The sequence below is a fragment of the Dipodomys merriami genome, unplaced genomic scaffold, assembly GCF_024711535.1.
Source record: "Dipodomys merriami isolate MVZ:Mamm:240054 unplaced genomic scaffold, mDipMer1.0.p SCAF_9, whole genome shotgun sequence".
Classification (NCBI taxonomy): Eukaryota; Metazoa; Chordata; class Mammalia; order Rodentia; family Heteromyidae; genus Dipodomys; species Dipodomys merriami.
Genome location: NW_027206512.1, coordinates 30742182 through 30762794, shown reverse-complemented (window position 1 = coordinate 30762794; position 20613 = coordinate 30742182). Strand labels below are relative to the sequence as shown.

The 20613-nt window shown below is 33.4% G+C and overlaps 1 protein-coding gene across 25 annotated transcripts in view; it reads left to right on the top strand.

Moving 5' to 3' along the window:
* Window positions 1–20613, top strand: part of Adgrl3 (adhesion G protein-coupled receptor L3) — a 735816-nt gene that overhangs the window by 163199 nt on the left and 552004 nt on the right. For all 25 annotated transcript variants that reach the window (XR_011369974.1, XM_070012589.1, XM_070012578.1 and 22 more), the window contains one exon: window positions 825–892. The gene's annotated coding sequence lies outside the window, so the exon portion shown is untranslated. The remainder of the gene's footprint in view (window positions 1–824; window positions 893–20613) is intronic.

Here is a 20613-nt window from a genome sequence, read left to right as displayed (position 1 = left end):
AAAATTCTGGAATTTGACTATTGCTTTAATAACAAAAATAGATGAATGAAAAGAGGAAGTGGGGGAGAATGCAGTCATGATATTCAATGCATATTCATTGAAACTAGAAATATTGAGGGAAGGGGTTGTGTTTGGAGAGATGGGAGAGAATGATGGAATGATATCGATCAAAATGCATTGCACTCATAAACTGCCATGTTAAATGGTAACCCCTTTGTACACTACTTAAAGATGATAAAATATAATTTAAAAAGAAGTAGAACAATATTCTGACAGTATAAAGAAAATCACATTCTGTAAACCAAGGGTTCAAGTGAACTCATTTTGCATACCTCAATTTTTAATTTTATTAAAAATTCATTTGCATTTATAATTTTAAACCCTAGTCACCTTTATATGTAAATACATGTATATGGTACCTATTGTGTTTTGTTTGTGTATGTGAATATATGTGTGTGCATATATATATATATATATATATATATATATAATTGATGAAACCCATCTAAACATTTTAGCTAGAAGAGCTTGTTATTAGAAATCAGGTAGTTCTTAGAAATCTCAACATGTATTTTAAAATTGTGAGTGTGTGTGTGTGTGTGTGTGTGTGTGTGTGTGTGTGTGTGTCCTTTTGAAGGAAATACATAAATTCTATACCTAACAGACTCAGTAACATTAGCAGTGAACTTCGGTGTGAGAGGATGCATCACGTATGCTACTGTTGTGCTTCCCAGCATTTGGGAAATAGACTGCCTTCTACGTTCTACATCGTAAAACAAAGTATGTGTTTTCTCATCTAATGGAACTCTTTTTTTCTTTTACAGAAATGTTTAACTTGATAAACTGGAGGGAAAAACCATGGATATTTTTAGCAACTGAAGAGCAAATAAAGGTATTTGATAGATTAGTGTTACAAATTATGCTTATTAATTTCAAGATGTTTCTTATTATTTTCATGTTTAAATTATTATATCTTTTATGAGTTTTATCATCTTGAAAATGTAGCATACCATGAAGTATAATTCTGTGTGCTCTTAGGAAATATTTTTTCATTTTTCATGTATTTGGGGGAACTCAATTCACAAACCTTCTCAACAAATTATTAGTGATAGAGTTGAACATATTTATTTTTGTAAGGATATATAATGTAGGTATAGTAAAATAAATGGCTGGAATAGTTTCAGTAACTTTTTACCTCTGAATGACACAGCATGCGAATGGCAAATGTGTTGCTTTACTTTTATAAATTACATAAAGTAAATATACTGAGATTTTCAATTGATGATTGGGTGACAGTGTAATTGATGTTAATTTTTTTCTGCTCTCATTTTCATATCTACAATTGTGCACACGAATATTAGTAAATAAAATGCATCATATACCAGCAAAATGTTTCATATAAAGATTATTTTGAGAATTTCAAATTCTGCGAATCACACATTTATGTACAGAATATACAATAGAAGGTTTTAAAGAGTTTAATCCTATAGCAATTCAAACTTTTTTCCTCAGTAAATAATAGGAGGCAAGTAGTTGATAATATTAATCAATCCTCAGTAGAATTGGAATTTCTTATTTGTCTTTAAAATTGGAGATATTGGCTTTCTTCTTCTTATTCCTAATATTAAAATGGGGTTTTACTTTTCCTTTCTTTTTTATCTATGTAAAAATTCACCTTTTTTAAAGTCAGTTGTGGAGCTTGAACTCAGGGCCTGGGTGCTCAAGGCAGTACTCTACTACTTTAACCACAGTACTACTTCTGGTTTTTGATGGGTTAATTGTATTTAAGAGTCTCTCAGGGGCCGGGCGCTGGTGGCTCACGCCTGTAATCCTAGCTACTCAGGAGGCTGAGATCTGAGGATCGCGGTTCAAAGCCAGCCCGGGCAGGAGAGACCGTGAGACTCCTATCTCCAATAAACCACCAGAAAACCGGAAGTGGCGCTGTAGCTCAAGTGGTAGAGCGCTCGCCTTGAGCTGAAGAGCTGAGGGACAGCGCTCAGGCCCAGAGTTCAAGCCCCACGACCGACAAAAAAAAAAAAAAAAAAAAAAAAAGAGTCTCTCAGGGACTTTTCTGCCCAGGCTGGCTTTGAATCACAATCCTCAGATCTCAGCATCCTGAGTATCAAGGATTACAGGTGTGAGCCACCACCTTATATCCAGTTTCTGCTACTTCCCATAGCTCCCTGACCTCATGCATTGGCAGCCTCTAACAGATCTTCTGTCTCTGAGGGTTTGCCACAAGATGCATCATGTCCTGTACCACATTTTGAAGCTGCTTTTTCACTTAGCATAATGTTTTCAAGTTGCACCCTATTATGGTAGGAATGACAAATTCATTTCTTGTGGTAGCTGACTCATCTTCCACTATATGTATATACAAATTTCATTTTTTCATTCTTTACTGTTTTTTCCTTTTATACTACAGTAGCTATTATAATTAATGAAGAGTGGGACACTTGCCTAGAAATACAGACTACTTCTAATCTAGAGTAGAATATAGAATGCACATCACCTACATAGACTACCCTCATGATCCTTTGTAGTCTTCTCCTCCATTCACATTTAGCACTTGGAACCTCTAGACCCACTTTAATAATAAAATACTACTAGACAAAGAAACAAACATACACACATAAAACAACAACAACAACAAAAGAAAAAAACAACTGAGAACAGTCCAAAAACTGAATTGTTTGGCAGCATACTCTAGAACCTCTTGTTTATCATCCTCTCTGGTTCTGTTTCCTTGTGTATAACACAGCATAAATAAATTTGCTGCTACATGGAATTTCGAATAAGATTAGGCAGATATTAGGCACTGTATAAATAAACTACCACTTTTGACCCTGGGAAGGAAGATGCCATGGAGGTTTCCTTTCTGTAGTAAATGATGCATTCAAATGTACTTAAGCTGGAATATCAACCCTACATTTTCAGAATGATAAAGTCTATTGAGGATCATGGTTCTGATAATTCCTTTCTTCCGATTGGTAGGCACATTTCATTGTAGTGTTTCTTCCTCATATGTGATGCATCTATAATTATATACTATCTAGCTACTTTTAAAATCCACTTAGTCTTATTTCATCTAAACCACAGCTCCCTTCTACCTGGATAATCAACTCCCTCCTGGTTGCACCATGAAGCCACCACATTGTTGCTCTTCACCCTCCTATGCACTGTGAGAGCTGCTCTGGCTTTATCTCTGTGTACTTAGACCGTAGTCCCTAAGATGCACAGTAGTCTTGTTCCCTCTTCCCATAATAGTATCTTCAGCAATTCCCATGAATTTTTCAATAGATTTTGAACACTTTCTTCTCAACTGTCTTTTCTACATGTGCTGTTTAAAGTGTAAACTTCCTGAGCGTTCTTTCTGTCCCCACCTTCTGTTCTATTTCTCTCCAGAATATATAACACAACATTATACATAACTTTGCTATCACCTCTTAAAGTTGGTTTGATAGGTTACAAATATTTCCTCTTTATAGCACCCTTTTTACTTTGATGTATAAAAATACTTACAGTAGATTGGTTGAGGTATAATGGGATTCTGGTTCAAGGCATCAGTAGTGAGTTTGAGAAGTAGTAACATATTGGAGACTATTTAAATGTTAAAATTGATTGCATTTGAACGATTAGAGAAAAGTTGAAATCAGGTATGAGCTTCAGGATTCGAATTGTTGCTGTGTTTCTAATGGCTGAGCTAAGTATGTATGATGGTTCTATGTTATTTTTGACTATTATATACATTCATGTGCTTATGTAAGCAATATATCCTTATATGTAAGTGTCTATATGTAAGTAGGATGGTTCTGTGTTTCTCTATTTAATACATTCCTATACTTATATAAGCAATATATCCTTACATGTAAATTTCTACATGTAAATATTTAACATAAGTATAGGACATATTTATATATTATTTTATAGATATGTTATATATTTACTTTATAAAGCTTATTTTATTTAAATTTAATGTATTACATACAAATTTCATTACATATTTTATATAAATTTTAAATGTAATAGTCAAATGTTTTATAGAAACAGTAATATTTGTTTTGTTTTAAAGAAATTCAACATCTAGCCAGGCACTAGTGGCTCACACCTGTAACTACTCAGGAGGCTGAGATCTGGGGATCACTTTTCAAAGCTAGCCAAGTGGAAAAGTCCCTGTAAGACTCTTATTTCCAATTAATCACTCAACAACTGGAACTAGAGCTTTGGCTCAAAGTGGTAGGGCACAAGACTTGAACAAAAGAACCTGGGACAGTGTCCAGGCCAAGTTCAAGCTCCACAATCAACGAAAAAGAAAGGAAGACAAAAATGCAACATCCAGCCTTACATTTTATCTCTAAGTGGAAATAATTTCTGCAAATATAAACTGAAGGTCATTAGCTGTCTCTATTTTTCTAACTTCTTTGCTTATAGATTTTTATAAAAGTTTCATTTGTATGCAATTATATCCGAATTAAGTTCCAAACCACACTGATAAAGTACAGGATGTAAAAACTGGCCATGAGCAGAGTAACAGCACATTAATTATTCAGACATTCATTCCTACTTATTCCATTCTTGGAGATAGAGTAGCTGTCACAGTCTGTCAGCTGTGTAGCTGGTGCCCTTCAGGATTTACGTGCATAAATGCTAACTTTGGGAAATCTGCATAAAGATAAGCCTGACATGGAAATGATAGCCGCCTGTCATAGAAGAAGGGCTAAAATTGTCCACCACTCTCTATCCCACAGACCTGGTCAAGCAGCAGTGACTAGGAAATGGAATGCATACAAAATAAGAAAAATGTTTTGCATCTCCCTCAACCAAAAGCCAACCCATTTAAGCATAGTTATTTTGGCAGAAGTTTATGAAGTATTCAATAATCACTCCACATCCTACTGTCAGTGTTTTATTATATTTTGTCTCTAAATGTTTCTGCTTACTTTTTTGAAATAAGTTCAGCTTATGATTACATTTCAAATTACTAAATTAGTGTAACTTCAGTACTCTTGGTGATAACGTTTATTATTTTTATGTAATTATTTTGGGGAAAATCTTAGATTAACAGCTGCCTGGTGAAATTTTTATGTTGTGTTTCTTCACTTTTTTTATCTTAAAATGTCTGCTGCTAGCTTTAAGCTCCACATCTAAAATAATGTCAGGTTCATTCATTCAAAAAAACAAAACAAAGCACTGCTCAATTCTGCCTGTAGTTAGGGTTCTTTACAGTGAAATTATGGTGAATAAATTCCGATCTGGTCTGAACTATAAATATTTACAGATGACTATTTTGTGTCACAGCTAAAAAACAGTACATTGCCAGCTATTGTTTAAAAAAAACTTGTTGAAGGGAATTTCTTCCTGTGCTCTCATTAAACAAAGACATATACATTTTTCTTTGTGCTAATAGATTTCAAATTATGTACTGTAAAATTAGATGCATTTTGAGATGCATTTATACCTGTGGGAACAAAATTATTTTCTATCTTCTATACTTATCAATATTTGTTAATACATTGTCTCTCCATAAAATTTCATGAATTTTATGAGCTGTATCAAATTATGTTTAATTATCACAAATGGTATTCTAACCATTTTATTATATCAAAAAGTTTCCTAATGCTTCTTTGGTATCAGAGCCTCTATTTGCCCCTAACTCTTAGCACATCTAGAACCATTCTCAATTTTTATCTTTGTTTCAGAAAGCCACATAAACAAATCACAGAGTTTATAACTTTTTAGGCTGATAGCATTTACTCAGAATACTTATCTTCCTTCTGAACAATAATAAAATTTTGGGTTAAAACAACTGAAGGGAGAATTTTATGACAGATCAAGAGGAACATTTTATTGCATTTAAATAGTAGAAACTTAAACATGAATGGTTGTGCTATTGTTTCAAAGAGGATGTCCAAGTTATGCAAGAATCTTATGTTGGAAGGGAGGGCTAGTGATTAAGTAAATATATTGCAGGTCCTAGTTATAGACTACCTAGCCTACAATTTATTACATACACATGTGGCTTGAGTGAATATCATTTACAATTGTGGTTCCCTTAGGAAGAGGACTGGGTCAGGATATCCTTCAGTGTAGGCCTACTCTTGTAATTACCTTGCTGTGAGACCCAGGCCACAGCACAAAATCTCTCTGGGTTGTAGTATTCTCATTTGTCTAATTAGTAAGGGTAGCACTAGATTATCCATAAAGGGCCTTCTTGCTCTAAAAATATATGATGTTGCAATTCTTAGAAGATCTTGGGTCATTGAGAAGAGAAAAGTTGGTATAACTACTTAAAGATGATATCCAAAATAAAATTCAAAAATGAAAAGCCCAAGTATTTAAAGATAACACAACAATAAATTTAAAAAGTTTGTGTGTGAATGTAAGATATTCTGTCAGAAGCCAGAGATATAAACATTTTAACAATTTAAAAGATACTTAAAGGTCTGGGAGGGAAGGTGGCTCAGTGGTAGAGTGCTTGCCTTGCATGCAGGTTGGGTTCGATTCCTTAGCAACACATAAAGCACAAAAAGCTGGAAGTGGCACTGAGGCTCAAGTGGTAGAGTGCTAGCTTTGAGCTGAATTGCTGAGGGACAGTGCACAGGCCAAGACTTCAGGCCCCATGATCAATAACAACAACAACAACAAAAAGATACTTATAATAATAATTAAAAAACATTCTTGGTACTTAAAAAGTTTCCTAAGTATATAAAAATCCTTAGACATTTGGAATTATTAATTTCTGTATATTTTTAATATTTGATATTTTAAAATCCTAGATGAAAATAAAATTAAACCAGAATGTTGGCTGTTTATAGTTAAGAAACAGACTCATTCTAGGATCTCATATTTTGAGTGAAGATGCATTTTTCAGAACAATTTCAATATATTCTTACCAAGTGCTGGATTGAAATATTACTTATGGTTATATATGCTTCATGCAGAGAAACTACTGCTTCCTTCAGCGCACTCTTCTTCCCCCTCCCCCGCAAGAATGTTATAAAGCGAGAGGAATGATGCACAAGAAAGCATTAACATTAATTTCTAGAAATGATTTATTCAATTCGTATTGTATTAGTGTCTGTCTTGTGTGCATAGAATTTCTACTCTGTTGTGGAGTAAAAATGTTATGAACAGGAGAAAATCTGACATTTAACTGGGAATATGGTGAAGTAAAAGGTAGCAATGTGACACTATGTCTCATGCTCTGATAGAAGCTGGAGCAAGAGGAGTAATTCTCAAAGAACTGGCAACATATGAAAAAGAATTTTCTGCTGGAAGAGAACAGATATTCATCTAAGAAAATGGACATAGCAAGACCAGATTGTCTAGCTTTGTTTAATCTGTTTAGGAAGCAATGTCATTTTCCTTCAGTGATGACAGAATATTTGGTAAAGAAGCTTAGAAAATTTATGGATGTATTAAGAGAACATCCATATTATAAATTTAAGGGCATATTAACAGACCATCCACATTATCAAGTGATTAGGAACTTGGTGAGTAGTATTGCGGCATTGTTGCTTTAAATAAGATGTCCTGACAGTATAGAAGGTACAATAAAGATAGATAGAATGATGGAATGAAATGATGGTCCACACCTATAGCTGTAGTTCTCTATAAGCTGCTCAGAAATACCAGTGTTCTCGACACTGAAGAAAGTTCTCCCTGTATTTTTCATAAATCTTCAATGTTTATATATTTGTTCAGCCTAGAAGGAACAACTCCTTTTCCTTTTAAGCACTATAATATTTACTTTAATTTAAAAAATTATTTCGTCTATAGCCAATATACAATTTTCATTTTTCCCTTTGATTTCTAACATGTTAGTGGCAGATAGTGTGAGTGGTGTCTTCAATATTTTTAGAATAATAATGCACTTAGCAAGAATGCGTATCTATACACTTTAATTCCTAGGTGTATCTTCTCAAGTTGCTTCTCAGAATTAAAATGGAAGCAAGCAGTTATTTTTTTTTTTTTGGTAGGTTTTCATCACCAAAAATGGTGAGTGGCGAGAATTTTTATAAAACTCAGTGGTAGTAAATATGTAATCCTAAGCCTCTGTTGTAAATGAAGAAATTAAATTCTGTAAGCACATGTTTGTTAATATGCATCGTACTGCTCTTAGCCATGGTAAAGAAATAATGTTAAGGGCTGAGAAGTTGGCTCAGTGGTACAGCGCTTGCTTTGCATGCCTGAGGCCCTGGGTTCGATTCCTCAGCACCACATAAGCAAAAAGAAAAAAGCCGGAAGTGGCGCTGTGGCTCACGTGGTAGAGCGCTAGCCTTGAGCTGAAGAGCTGAGGGACAGCGCTCAGGCCCAGAGTTCAGGCCCCACGACCAGACCCCCCCCCAAAAAAAAAGAAATAATGTTAATCATTTCAGAAATGAAGTTTTTAATGGATTATTTTTCATATCAACTGGATATAATTGATGATAGAAATACACTGAATTTGCAATATTTTTGGATTACCTATTTCTGAATAGCTCACTGATAACTGGTAAAAATGAGTACTTGTTAATTATTCTAGAGATAGTATACCAGTGACAAGTAATACTTCTTATCATTAGAAATATTATAGACATAATTTCGTGTGGTATCACCTCTAAAAAGAATTGATTATAGGACTAGGACAAAGAAAGATAAAACCTCTAATGTATATGTATATCTATCTAAAACCTCTGCTATCTATGTTTCTGTCTATCTATCTATCTATTTATCTATCTTCTGAAAAGTTATCTTTTGGGGCAAAAGTTATACAGATAATTTTTAATAATGTTGCTTTGTATTGTCCTGTGTTTTTCAGTTGCTTTGTCTTTCTTGAAATATTTTCAGGCTACAGTTACAACATACTACTATATTATTGATGCCACAAAATCAATATAATAAAGATATGAAATAAATCAGAAACTAGCCATATATTTGCAGATGTTTTAACTGCAATGAAATTCTATAGAATGTTTAGGAATCAATGTAAAATAAAACAATCTAGAAGTCTTATTGTAGCAACAGTAGCATTTTGAAAGAGTTCATAGTGTTACCATTATGTTAATGTACAAATACAGGAATAATGAGCTAATGGGGTATCTTCTAAACAACCAATATATTTTATAGTCCTAAAACCACATCTGAATTGAGGCAATTTTCATATTGTGTTTATGATAACCCACTTTAGCTGAGAAAAGAAGTTACATTGTAGTGTAGCTATGTAGAGTGTACCATTTACTCAAATGCTTGACATATTTCTCTTTTAGCTTTACCTAAAACAGAGTGAAAAAATTTTAAATTAAGAAAAAAAGAGATTTTTTCCCCTTTATAGAAATCAAGCAGACAAATATAAAGCCTTTGCTATATACAGTGTCTGAATAGTTACACCAGTTTGAATATCAATGCTTTATCTTTTCCTCTGAAGATAAATAGAAATATTTTACTGTCTTTGTAATGCCATAAACTACATGTTTCTATATGTGAATACTTACATTACATTTCATCATAACATTTGCTATACTGATTTGGGAAGAGAGATTCTGATTTTGACTTCCATTGCATGAACTACTGTCCATTTGACTTGAACTGAGTGAGATCTTGGATATTTTATTGGTTCAAGAGCTTTGATCTTCTTTTACCTGCTTATATATTAATGTGTCCTGTCTTCTCTGTTGCTCAAACATCCTCCTTTGTGCTCCTTATAAGTCCTTCCGGATTTCAAGTGAGTTTTATAGTCAAGTTGTGCTTTTGCAAAAGAAAAAGAAAAGATGGGAACAGTGATGAATTATTCTCAGCTTTTATCTCCTGGACACCATTAAAAATAATCAAGAAGATATTCAAATGAAGAATGGAATGAATATGCAGGTGTTGAGGGAAGGGTGTAAACACAGGAGCTTTGGAGATACTAGTTTTTCAGAATGTTTCTGAGTCCAACCAAACTTGTGAATTGAAAGCCCCTTTCCAGTTCTCAGCTTCGAATTCACCATTGTCCATTTCTTACCAGGTTTTGGACTTCATATGGTACCAGTAGCTACAAATCTTGCCTTTCTAAATTGATGATTAACACTATATTGGTTCCTTGTATTTTTCCTTTTAAAAATTATTTAATTTATTTTAATTTTATTGTGAAGGTGAGGTACAGAAGGGTTACAGTTACATAAGTAAGGTAGTGAGTACATTTCTTGTCCAACTTCTTAATCTCTCCCTCATTTTTCTCCCTCTTTCCTTCTCCTCTCCCAACGTTCCTTGTATTTTCTAAATACTGAGTGTAAATACCTACATTAGGGAAACTGAAATGAACTGCAAGAACCAATGATATTCAGGGGAAAAAATAGAGCATTTTAACATATCTTTTCTGGCTCTGCAGTGGCATGCTGAATCTCTTATCACTAAAATTCATTAGTTCAAAGGAAAGCTTTAATGCTTAAATGAAAGATTATACTTCTCTATATTTTAGTCCCAAGATTGCTTGCGTGTATAGTTTAAGAAAAAGAAGCAACGGGGTTCACTGGAGAGCCATGGCCCTGAGTAAGGGTAGACTTTGTAAACAACAGCATGCCTGGAATTTCTGGAGGGAATCATTTCTCCTGATATCTTAGAAGTCTTTATTGTACTCAGCAGGCTATACTCAGAAAATCGACATATTAAAATAATCTTGCTTTTAAGATATTTTACTTTGTGAACAATAACACTTAATAATATTTCACTGAAAATTACAATTCTAAACTTTGTTATCATCCTTTCTGATGGGCCAAAGATTTAACAAGAGAAAAAAGATGAAATGTGATAATCAGCAAGTTAGAAGGCAACAATCTGTGGAACTCAAAGAAACAAAGGCTTTTAGTTTTGAGTTTTTCGTAGGTTAGAAATCATCATGTTTCTTGATGCATTATCATAGAGTAAGAATGGTAACTTCTGTAAGTGTAATTGATGGTAAAGACACTGGAGTTTAGCTTGAGGATTTATATTGTTCTTCTTATTGTGAGATGGCCTATTTCATTTCTTTTTGTTATGTCTGTTAACTCTCAAAACATAGCAAACATTTTTCATCCTTAAAGCTGTCAGCTGGATTTTTAAAATTTTTCTCATGTTCATTCTGTTTAACAAACTCAAACTGATACTTATTACTGACAATAATAAAGTTGTTCTGGTTTATGCCATGGTTGGATTTCATAAGTTTTTGCTGATCCCCAACCATTTAATCTTTTTGGCTCTGTTCATGTGTCCATTTATGGAACCTCTTTTATAGGACAACAGGGTTTTTTGTTTGTTTGTTTGTCTGTCTTGTTATTTTATTTAGTTTTTTGTCAGTCATGGAGCCTGAACTCTGGGCCTGGGCACTATCCCTCAGCTCTTCAGCTTAAGGATAGTGCTCTACCACTTGAGCCACAGCACCACTTGCAGCTTTTTTCTGCTTATGTGGAATTGAACCCATGGCCTTGTGTATGCAAGGCAAGCACTCTACTACTGAGCCATCTTCCCAGCCCGGGATAACAGTTTTTAAAAATATGTTCGACTCTTTTTATACTGGAAATGAGAACTGTCATATTCGAATGATGCTTCATCAATGATGCTTCATAAACTAATATGTTCACCTGCCAGATCCGTTTTGGTAGACACAATATCTGTTTGTTTTTAATTTTCTCTTTCCCTCCCTCTTACCTTTTGCATTCCTTCTTTTCTTTATAGTTCTCTCTCTAACTTTCCCTGCCCTTCCCACAGTACACACACTCAGGTTCTTTCTGTCCCTCATTCTTTCTTATTTCAGAGGAAACAACAACTTACTCCAGGGTTACTAGAATTTATTTACACATTTTAATTAGAAATAAAAGCCATGAATAGACCATTTATAGCATAGGACAATCCTGTACTTGTAAGTGGAAAGGATATGGAAATGTAGATTGTTCATGGGTTTAGAGAGCATTAAAGTTATTATGTATTTAAATGCCAAAATTGGGTGTATAAAATAAAAAATATCATACTGCACTAATAATCAGAGCTTTCACTAGAGATGTATAATATTTCAGTGAACTGGGTGAAATTCTCATAACTGTGACTTTAAAACTGCATTTCACAGTAGGAATTAATACTAATTAGTCGAGGGTACTGTTGACTGCCTTAACCTTTACTCTAAAGGTTGTATTAATACTAAAGATGTAAAATTAAAGATAAGATATTTCAGGTGAAAAACAAAAATTTGCCTGATAAAAATCATGTGTCAGAAGATAATGTAACATCCTAGAAATTAATACATATTTATCCCTTTAGACTAATTTCATTAACTTTTTATTTTCAAGGCATATTTTACAATTTCAATATACTGTACATATTCCCAGTTATTCAGGCTTGTAAATAATAATAGAATACAGTGGTAGCAAACAGGGAGAGAAAATTCTCTTCTGCAGTTCATGATTAACAATGCTAAAGGAATACCTGAACTCATGAGACCAAATGTAATGAAGACATCCCTTAAGCAGCATGAGCCAAGATCTCCTCTAAAAAATGTGAGTGCTGGACTTAGTGACTAATTACCCTCTTGTTCTATGTACTTAAACAATTTCCTCTAATTTTCATAGTGAGGAAGAATTCCATTAAATTTATTCTCACATGACTAAGTGTAATGTCCCAATTTCCCATTGTTGTGTGATTGGTGCAAAAATATATACTTCTTAGAGATAGCACCAAGGTATATTATCAGTGACTAGTGCAAGTATGCCTTGAGATAATATAATTTTGGCAAGAAAGCCTGTATTTCCTTAATACAATAATAAGAGTTTGTCAGTTCTTATTAAGAGTGCTCATGAGAAGAAAAGAGAAAAATAGAGTTGAGTTTTTAAACTTTAGTTATAAAGATTTAACATATGTCATATCTTTGTGATTAATATATCTAGAAAGGTTAATTCCATTTTAACGAGGGCAATGTAACAATTACAGAAATGAATATAATTTTTACAAGTCAATTTGAGGAATTAAAATGTTGAATAGTTTTATTACCCCAGTAGGTCATACCATTTGTAGAAAGCTTTTTTCTTTAGTTGAATATTCATGTAAAATACAGAATTAAAACTAAAATCCGCCCATAGTATAGAAAGAAGAAGGAAAGTCTATGCTTTTTCCCCTCAAGGGGTGATAAGAAAGTCAACTAGAAATAATTCCTAGTCTAAACCAGTCAATTTGTAAAAGAAAACCATCAATATACATTGTTGGTAAGAGTCCCTGTGAATAACTGGCAATGTGAAGCTAGGGTGGTCATAGCTTTTTATTCCTTCCAAACAAGTTATTGTGCTGCTAATTAGAATTGGATATTGGTGGTAGTGGAAATGGGGGAGACTATCAATGTTACTTTGTGTTAAATTTTAATCACACAAGTTAGGACATTCAGAATTATGGTTTCTATGGTAACCACAACACTGAGCCCAGTGTGGAGGCATTACAGTGGGGGTCTTTGATTAAAAGAAAGTTAACCAGAAGTGAAACAAAATGCTCCATATGTGTAGCTAAAGTTACAAAAAAAAAAAAGGAAAGGAAAAGTACAGTACAGTTCCCTTGTCCTTAATTATATTTGCTTAATGGTAAGTCATGTGTTCATGGAATACACTGAACACTCTGTTATAATCCTCATACGAACATTATTTTTATTACATTTTGAATGATTATTTTTCTACCACCTTTTGAATTTTTTGAACTTATCCAATTTCTTTTATTATTCTTTTTAAGACCGCTGACTGACTTTTGGGACTTGGTGATAGTTCATGTAAGAGTAGATTGTTTTATTTTCATTTAAAAAAAAATAAAGGTGTGATGAATTTAACTCAAACACTAGAATTTTTGCTTATAACCTTTGATTTTTTTAATATTTGGGGTTATGATATCAGTTTAAAATTCCATTTTTATTAAGAGAGTTTGTCATCCATGACAAAAAAGGTTCTAAGAAACAGTTAAATTAAGTCATTCATGATACATAGTTTTGTAAATTAGTTAAACTATGTACTGAATAGTTAGTGTCACTATGGAGGAAAAACATACATGGATAGTATTTTTTTATTTCAATAGTTGGGAATCATTTTAATGTGTATTTTAAACCATTCACCAATGTAAAAACTAATGAAATGCGGGAAATGTAGTATTTGAAGAAGAACAGTTAAGAAATAAAACAAGAAGACATTTAAAATATGTTGATAAAAGAAGGGCAATAAATACAAAAATATGTCCAGCAAGATTAGTTATCAGTGAAACACAAACCAAAACCATATATGACAACTCCCATTAGCATGGTTAAAATTAAAATTGTGACATCACCAAAATTTAACAAAGATCTGCCAAAAGTACAATCCACATCTCATGCTAGTGAGAGTATGAACTAATGCAATAGTTTTGGAAAACTTTGTGGAAATGTTTTCTAAAGAAAAAACACTATTCAATGATGCATCAGTTCTACTCTAGGTATTTGTCCACAAGAAATATAATGTGTGCCTACAAGTTTATAATGACAAAAACAACAGAAATATAGACTGATGTTACAGCATACAGACTCCAGAAATAAATCCCTCATTTATACTGAATATTTTATTATTTATTTGTTTTTATTAAGTAGTCACACAAAGGGGTTTCAATTCATGCTTTCAGTGAAATGCATCTTCATCAATATCACCGCTTCTATAGTCCTCCCCCTCTTCCCTCATCTGATCCCTACTCTCAAATTACATAGCTCAATTTTTACATTGAATATAGTGACTGAATTTACTCAGAATTGCATATTAGTTGTTTCACATTTTAGTCAATAATTTATTTGTACATTTTAGTTAAGTCTGAGGTGAGGGTCTTGGCTGGAAGCCAGTCTGGGCAGGTAAGTCGGTGAGACTCGTATTTCTAAGTAGCTACTGGAAAAACAAAACAAACAAACAACAACAAAAAAAACCTGAGCTGTGACTCTAGTGGTAGAGCACTAGCCCTGAGCACAAAGTTTTAAGGACAGTTTCCAAGCCCTGAATTCAAACCCCAGGACCAGCACCAAACATAAATAAATAAATAAATAAATAAATAAATAAATAAATAAATAAATAAATAAATAAATAAAAATAATAATACTAAGTATCAAGCTATTATGGTTGCAGAACTTGTACTAGAACTTTTCACCTTACAGCCTATGATCAACAGAGAGAGATGACGTGACCAGTATAGCTTTGGAAGTCTTGCCCACAGTAACTTACTTGGTCCAGCTGGGTACCTTTTCCAACATTTCCATCCCCTCCACACAAGAGTGTATGGGGGAGATCTTATATTCAAACCCTAACAGCTTCCAGTGCCATATCCTGGAACTGAATAGTTTCAAGTGCACTAGGATACTTACCTGCCTACTTAGGTAAGATGACATCACTGTAAAACTTAAAGATGGACTAATTTTCCTGAATTTCGGTTTCCTCTGGCTGGCCAGAGATGGTGACACCGGACTGGAAAGTGAAATGAACTAAGTATGTCATGTTCCTTCCCTAAACTCATTTGTTAGAAAAGTCACCTTTCTTCTCTCCATCAGAGTGAAGGAAAGCAGGCAAATGCCAGGAAGTTAGATTAAATGCTGTTCTTTCCAATAAAAAAAGCAGCTGAATATAGAGGAAATGTGGCTTTATCCATCCATCCATCATTAGTTTATCAAATTTTTATTGCATGGATGACTACAACACAGTACTATCACCGAGAAGACCTCAACAACAGAAACGTACTCCCTAGTCATTCTCGAGGTTTGAAATTTTACATCAACTTCCCAGCCGATTTTTTTTTCCCTGTGAGAACTCAGCCTGGCTTTTGCGCAGCTGTGTTTTCATGTTAGCCCTACAGGATTTTCCCTCAATCTCAGTGTGTGCCTGGATTGTAAAAACTAGCCCAATTAGGGCTTCCCCTTTGTGACACCATACTATGTATTTGGGGGTGACTTCAGCATCTTACACACAGTTCCCCAAACCCTTGCAATCTCTGAAGTGGTAAATGCAATTTACCTCTTGTTCCATGACTGAGCTTACTGTGGATTACTGGATGGGCTCAGCATCTTGGCTGCATTCAGTCCCAAAGCTCCTTCTCATAGGAGCAAGCAGGGCCCAGAACCTAACTTAATAACCAAGGGCAGGGATATAACCAAGTATGTTTATATCATAAAACTTCTATTAGAATCTCAAGGACAAACTGAAGAGGGCTGGTTTGGTGAACACGTGGAGAGTCTGAAATTCTGTGTCTTTTCTTCCATATTTGACCTTCTCCAACGCTCTCATCTTATTTGTGTGTGTGTGTGTGTGTGTGTGTGAGAGAGAGAGAGAGAGAGAGAGAGAGAGAGAGAGAGAGAGAGAGAGAGAGAGAGAGAGAGAGAGAGAGAGAGAGAGAGAGAGAGAGAGAGAGAGAGAGAGAGAAAGTTGTTTGCTTTTTTAAAATTTTTATTTATTTTTTATTGTGAAAATACTGTACAGAGGGGTTACAATTACATGGGCAAGATAATGAGTACATTTCTTATCAAGCATTGTAGCCTCCTCCTTTGTTTCCCCTTCCCATCCCTTATACTAAATTGGTATTCTAATAAATAGAATCTTTTGTTTCATGAGCCAGTTTCAGCAATTATTAAACCCAAGGAAGTGGATAATAGGTATGTTAGCTTTATAACCTTCAGTCAGGAGTGCAGAGAATAACTCTGTGTCTGAAGTTGCCATGTAGACTATCTTATGAAATTGAACTCAACCTATAGGTTCTAACTCTAAATAATGGCACACATCAATAATATATACTTGTAAGTTGAAATAACTTCTCAGAAGGAGAGGAATAGTATTTTTAAGAACATTATAGCTGTAAAAATAAAATAAATCTGATTTATTCTGTTGGGTTCAAAGATGGTCTCTTTGGGGACCAGTGAGGTATGATCTAGAGAGAGAGAGAGTGAGAGAGAGAAAAAACAGCTTTTGAAGTATTTTCCCTGAAGACAGCACATTTCTGTAATTTTTCCTTTTTAGTTAGTGTGAGCACAGACAGTACCCATGCTCTTTCCCCACTGCAGCTTAAATTCTAGTCTGCAAAATGCAAGAATGAATCCAAGATCCATAAAACATTATTTAGATGGACTTAAAGTAATTTACCTGAACAAAGATAGAATCACAACATTTGACACTTCTTTATCTGGGCTTTAATATTTGCCAATGTGGAGGATTCCTCGGGTAAACTTACTGCTAAGAAATGTGAAGAGTCTTTCAATACATCAATTTTTTATTACCACTCTGAATAAAAACTAACCATCTTGATACATTATGTAGTTTAGTGTGAATCAATAATGTGTTCACTTTTGTCCTTTCTAAAAGGAGTTGCAATATATCAGTCAAAAGGGAAAATCCATTCATGTCTTCAAGGATCAAGTCAGAAAGTATCAGAAGAATAATTAAACAGTGGTGTAAATGAAAAGCTTTGTTTTGGGAAATCTAAAATGTTATGTTCCCTCATCTTATAAAAATATCCAAAACATAAAGGCACAATACCTATGTGCATCTTATCATAATAAAATAATATTTATTGAAATGAATTCAGGAAATGGAAACAAGAGGATTTTTTCTTTGATTCTGTTTTTGTTTTATTTTCATTTTTTCTTGCATGTTCATTTATCAGCTTTTGTGAGGATAAATGGGGGCATAGAAAACAGTGAACAAATGCAGCAGTGGTACTCACTAGACACTATGTTGAAATGAACTATACAACTTATGAGTAGGGACAGGAAGGAAAAACTGGGGGAGAGCAAGTAATGACACTGATCAAAAAGAAATGTTTACTTTATCTGCCTTACATAACTATAATCCCTCTGTACATCACCTTTATAATGACAATAAAATACACAAAGAGAAAAATATATTTGAATTATATGAGAATATCATAGACAATAGCAGAATATACATAAGCAACTGAAATATAAGGAAATATGGATGGCACATGACCAGAGAGGTTCTTCTTACAATTTCTTTCTGAGAGTTGATGTTGAAAAATCTTCAGAGCAACTACCTATGTCTGTGAAAAGATATAATATCGTTGGGGATGCAATCTTAGAGGAGTCCTAGATGTTAAGTCACTTGCTCATTGTAGAGAGTAAGATATTAATTTCCAATTTCAAAAGGTCATATGTTTAAAAGAGTAAACTATTGCAGTAGGAAAGGAAACTTATTTCATAGACTGACAGGTGGTCAGGAATTCAACTTTAATCATAATTAGTACTATAGAAACTGTACATATTGCCTGTTAATATATGCAAAGAGCTCTATTCTGTAAGAAGTATTATTTGTAAACTTAGCACTGAATCGTAACTGCATTATTTACGAGTTATTTAACTCAAATATACGATACCCAGAGGATTCTCAAGTCTGAGATTTATGTGGAAAACAAAAAGAATTACTGAGACATTCCTATGGCATGAAAACTTTCCATTAAACCAAGTAGGGCACCAAAGTATATTCAAACACACATTATTTATTTCAGTTGATTTGAATCTTGAAAAGTCTTCAGAGAAAAATATAAAATGTAAAATTAAATGTTAAATGTTGAACCTATGAGATTTAAGTGTTTAAAAAATACCGAGACAAAAACAAGTTCGAATCATGATTTTGACCCTAACTGAGCCAAATTCTTAGGTTAGAAGCTTCTTTGTATAAAATTCAAAACATGTTTTTCACATTGCCAAATGCTAAGCTTTCTAAGTAATTAACATTTCTCAGTGTAGTGGTCAGCCACAAGCAGCAAAGGAGTGAATTTTTATCTATGTAATTCAACATCTGGTTATTGCTAGAAATGTAAAGCTTACCAGATATTACTTTTTGCCTTATGTGTCTTCTGGCTACATTATATTTTATTTATTTCAGTGAAATTAATTTACAAGAAGTTAAAGAAATTTTCAGAAATAAACAAACCTCAGACGCTGTATTCAGTCCTTTATTAAGCACTTTATTAAGCACTCCTCGTGAACACATTTAACACTTACCAAGAAGGCATTGTACATCTGCTGTATGCATATTCAGTATCATAATTTTTGCACACATCAACTTTGTAAGAAAAGAGAACAGGAAAAATGAAAATACAAAATTTGAGGAAAGGAAACACAGTTAACATTAGGGAAAGCCAAAGTTTGAATCTAGGCTGAGACCAGAATTCTCCATAATGTATTTTGCCTCCATAGTGATATAAGTTCTTTTAGTGTATAGACTTACCTATGAGAATTAACATGAGTAGCTAAATTTCATCTGTCAAACTAATGATTGTAGTATTTAATGAAGAAATACATGTTGTTTTTACATGAGTTACCAATACATTTAGAAGATGATATATAAATAAGGGAATATATTTTTATCAACAAATGATGAGCATGCATATGTGTTTAAAATTCTGTTAAATTCTCTTTTGATAGATAGCATACTTTTATAAAACATGAGGTAAACTGCATTTCTGCTATTTTAGATTTTAACTTTTTTTCTTCTTTTAATTATTAAAATATAACCAGACAGGTAATGTGGTTTATAAAACTTTGGCGTTAACAGACATTTGTAATTAAGTGTATTCATATTTTGAAGGGATAAGAGAGATTCAAATATTGTAATAACTACAGTATGTTTGCACAAAAAATACTCTGTACACCTTATTTATCATGCCCAGTTGTTAAAAACATGAAACACTGTTAGTATTGTTCTGTAATAGGTGAGCTTATCTCCTATAATGGCTAAGTGATGTCATTGGTATTTCCTTTTGCTAATGGCCGAGGGTTACATGCCACAAATCATTCCATAGAACCAGCTGTCATAAAAGAGAGGGTAAGGTTTCATATTTCAACTAAGGGTAAAAATAACAAAATATAATATCATGGTTATAACTGCCTTGGTGACTTGTATGGGCTTTATTGCATTCCTGCAGTGTTTCTACAGTAATGCAAATAATTATACAAGTAATTCTTCAAGTCTTCTGTACTTGTTTCAGGTGATTTGATAAATATATTTAAAGCCTCATTCTTATACAACAAAACTTTATAAAGCTTTATTATAATTTGCAGAACTAGTAATAACAACAATTTGAGGGACAATTTTTGCTAACTGGGAGCTTAGATTCGAATCACATGTAAAAAGTTGCATTAAATATAATAAGGCAAAGTAGTTTTGAACATAGCTTGTTTAGGTATTGCAGAAGTAAATATGGTTTTTGTCTTCACATACTACTTGACTCTTTCCTTGAAATATTTCATAAAATATCTTCTGTTGTAAATTTTGAATAAACTTTGAAAGCTCAATAAAATAAATTTCATATTGTTTTCTTTCTTTATGTCTTGTGAAGCTTCAGACTCAAAGATGGAAGATCACCATGACTTTTCTTTACTTATGACATCTTAATGGTATCCTGGAGGTATCTGCAAAGAACAGGAAAAAATGATAACCATGTAAACCAATTTTTAGTTTACCGTGCAGTTTGTTTTACCTTCCAAAGCTCCATAACAATGATTTCTCATTCAATATAAAATGGGATTAGAAAGATTTAGGAAAAGGGAATAGAGGCTTAAATCTCAGGGACTACAAAAAGGCATTACAGATTAAAATCCTAGAGATGGAGGAAATTGGACTGGCTTATATGCACTGTACATAC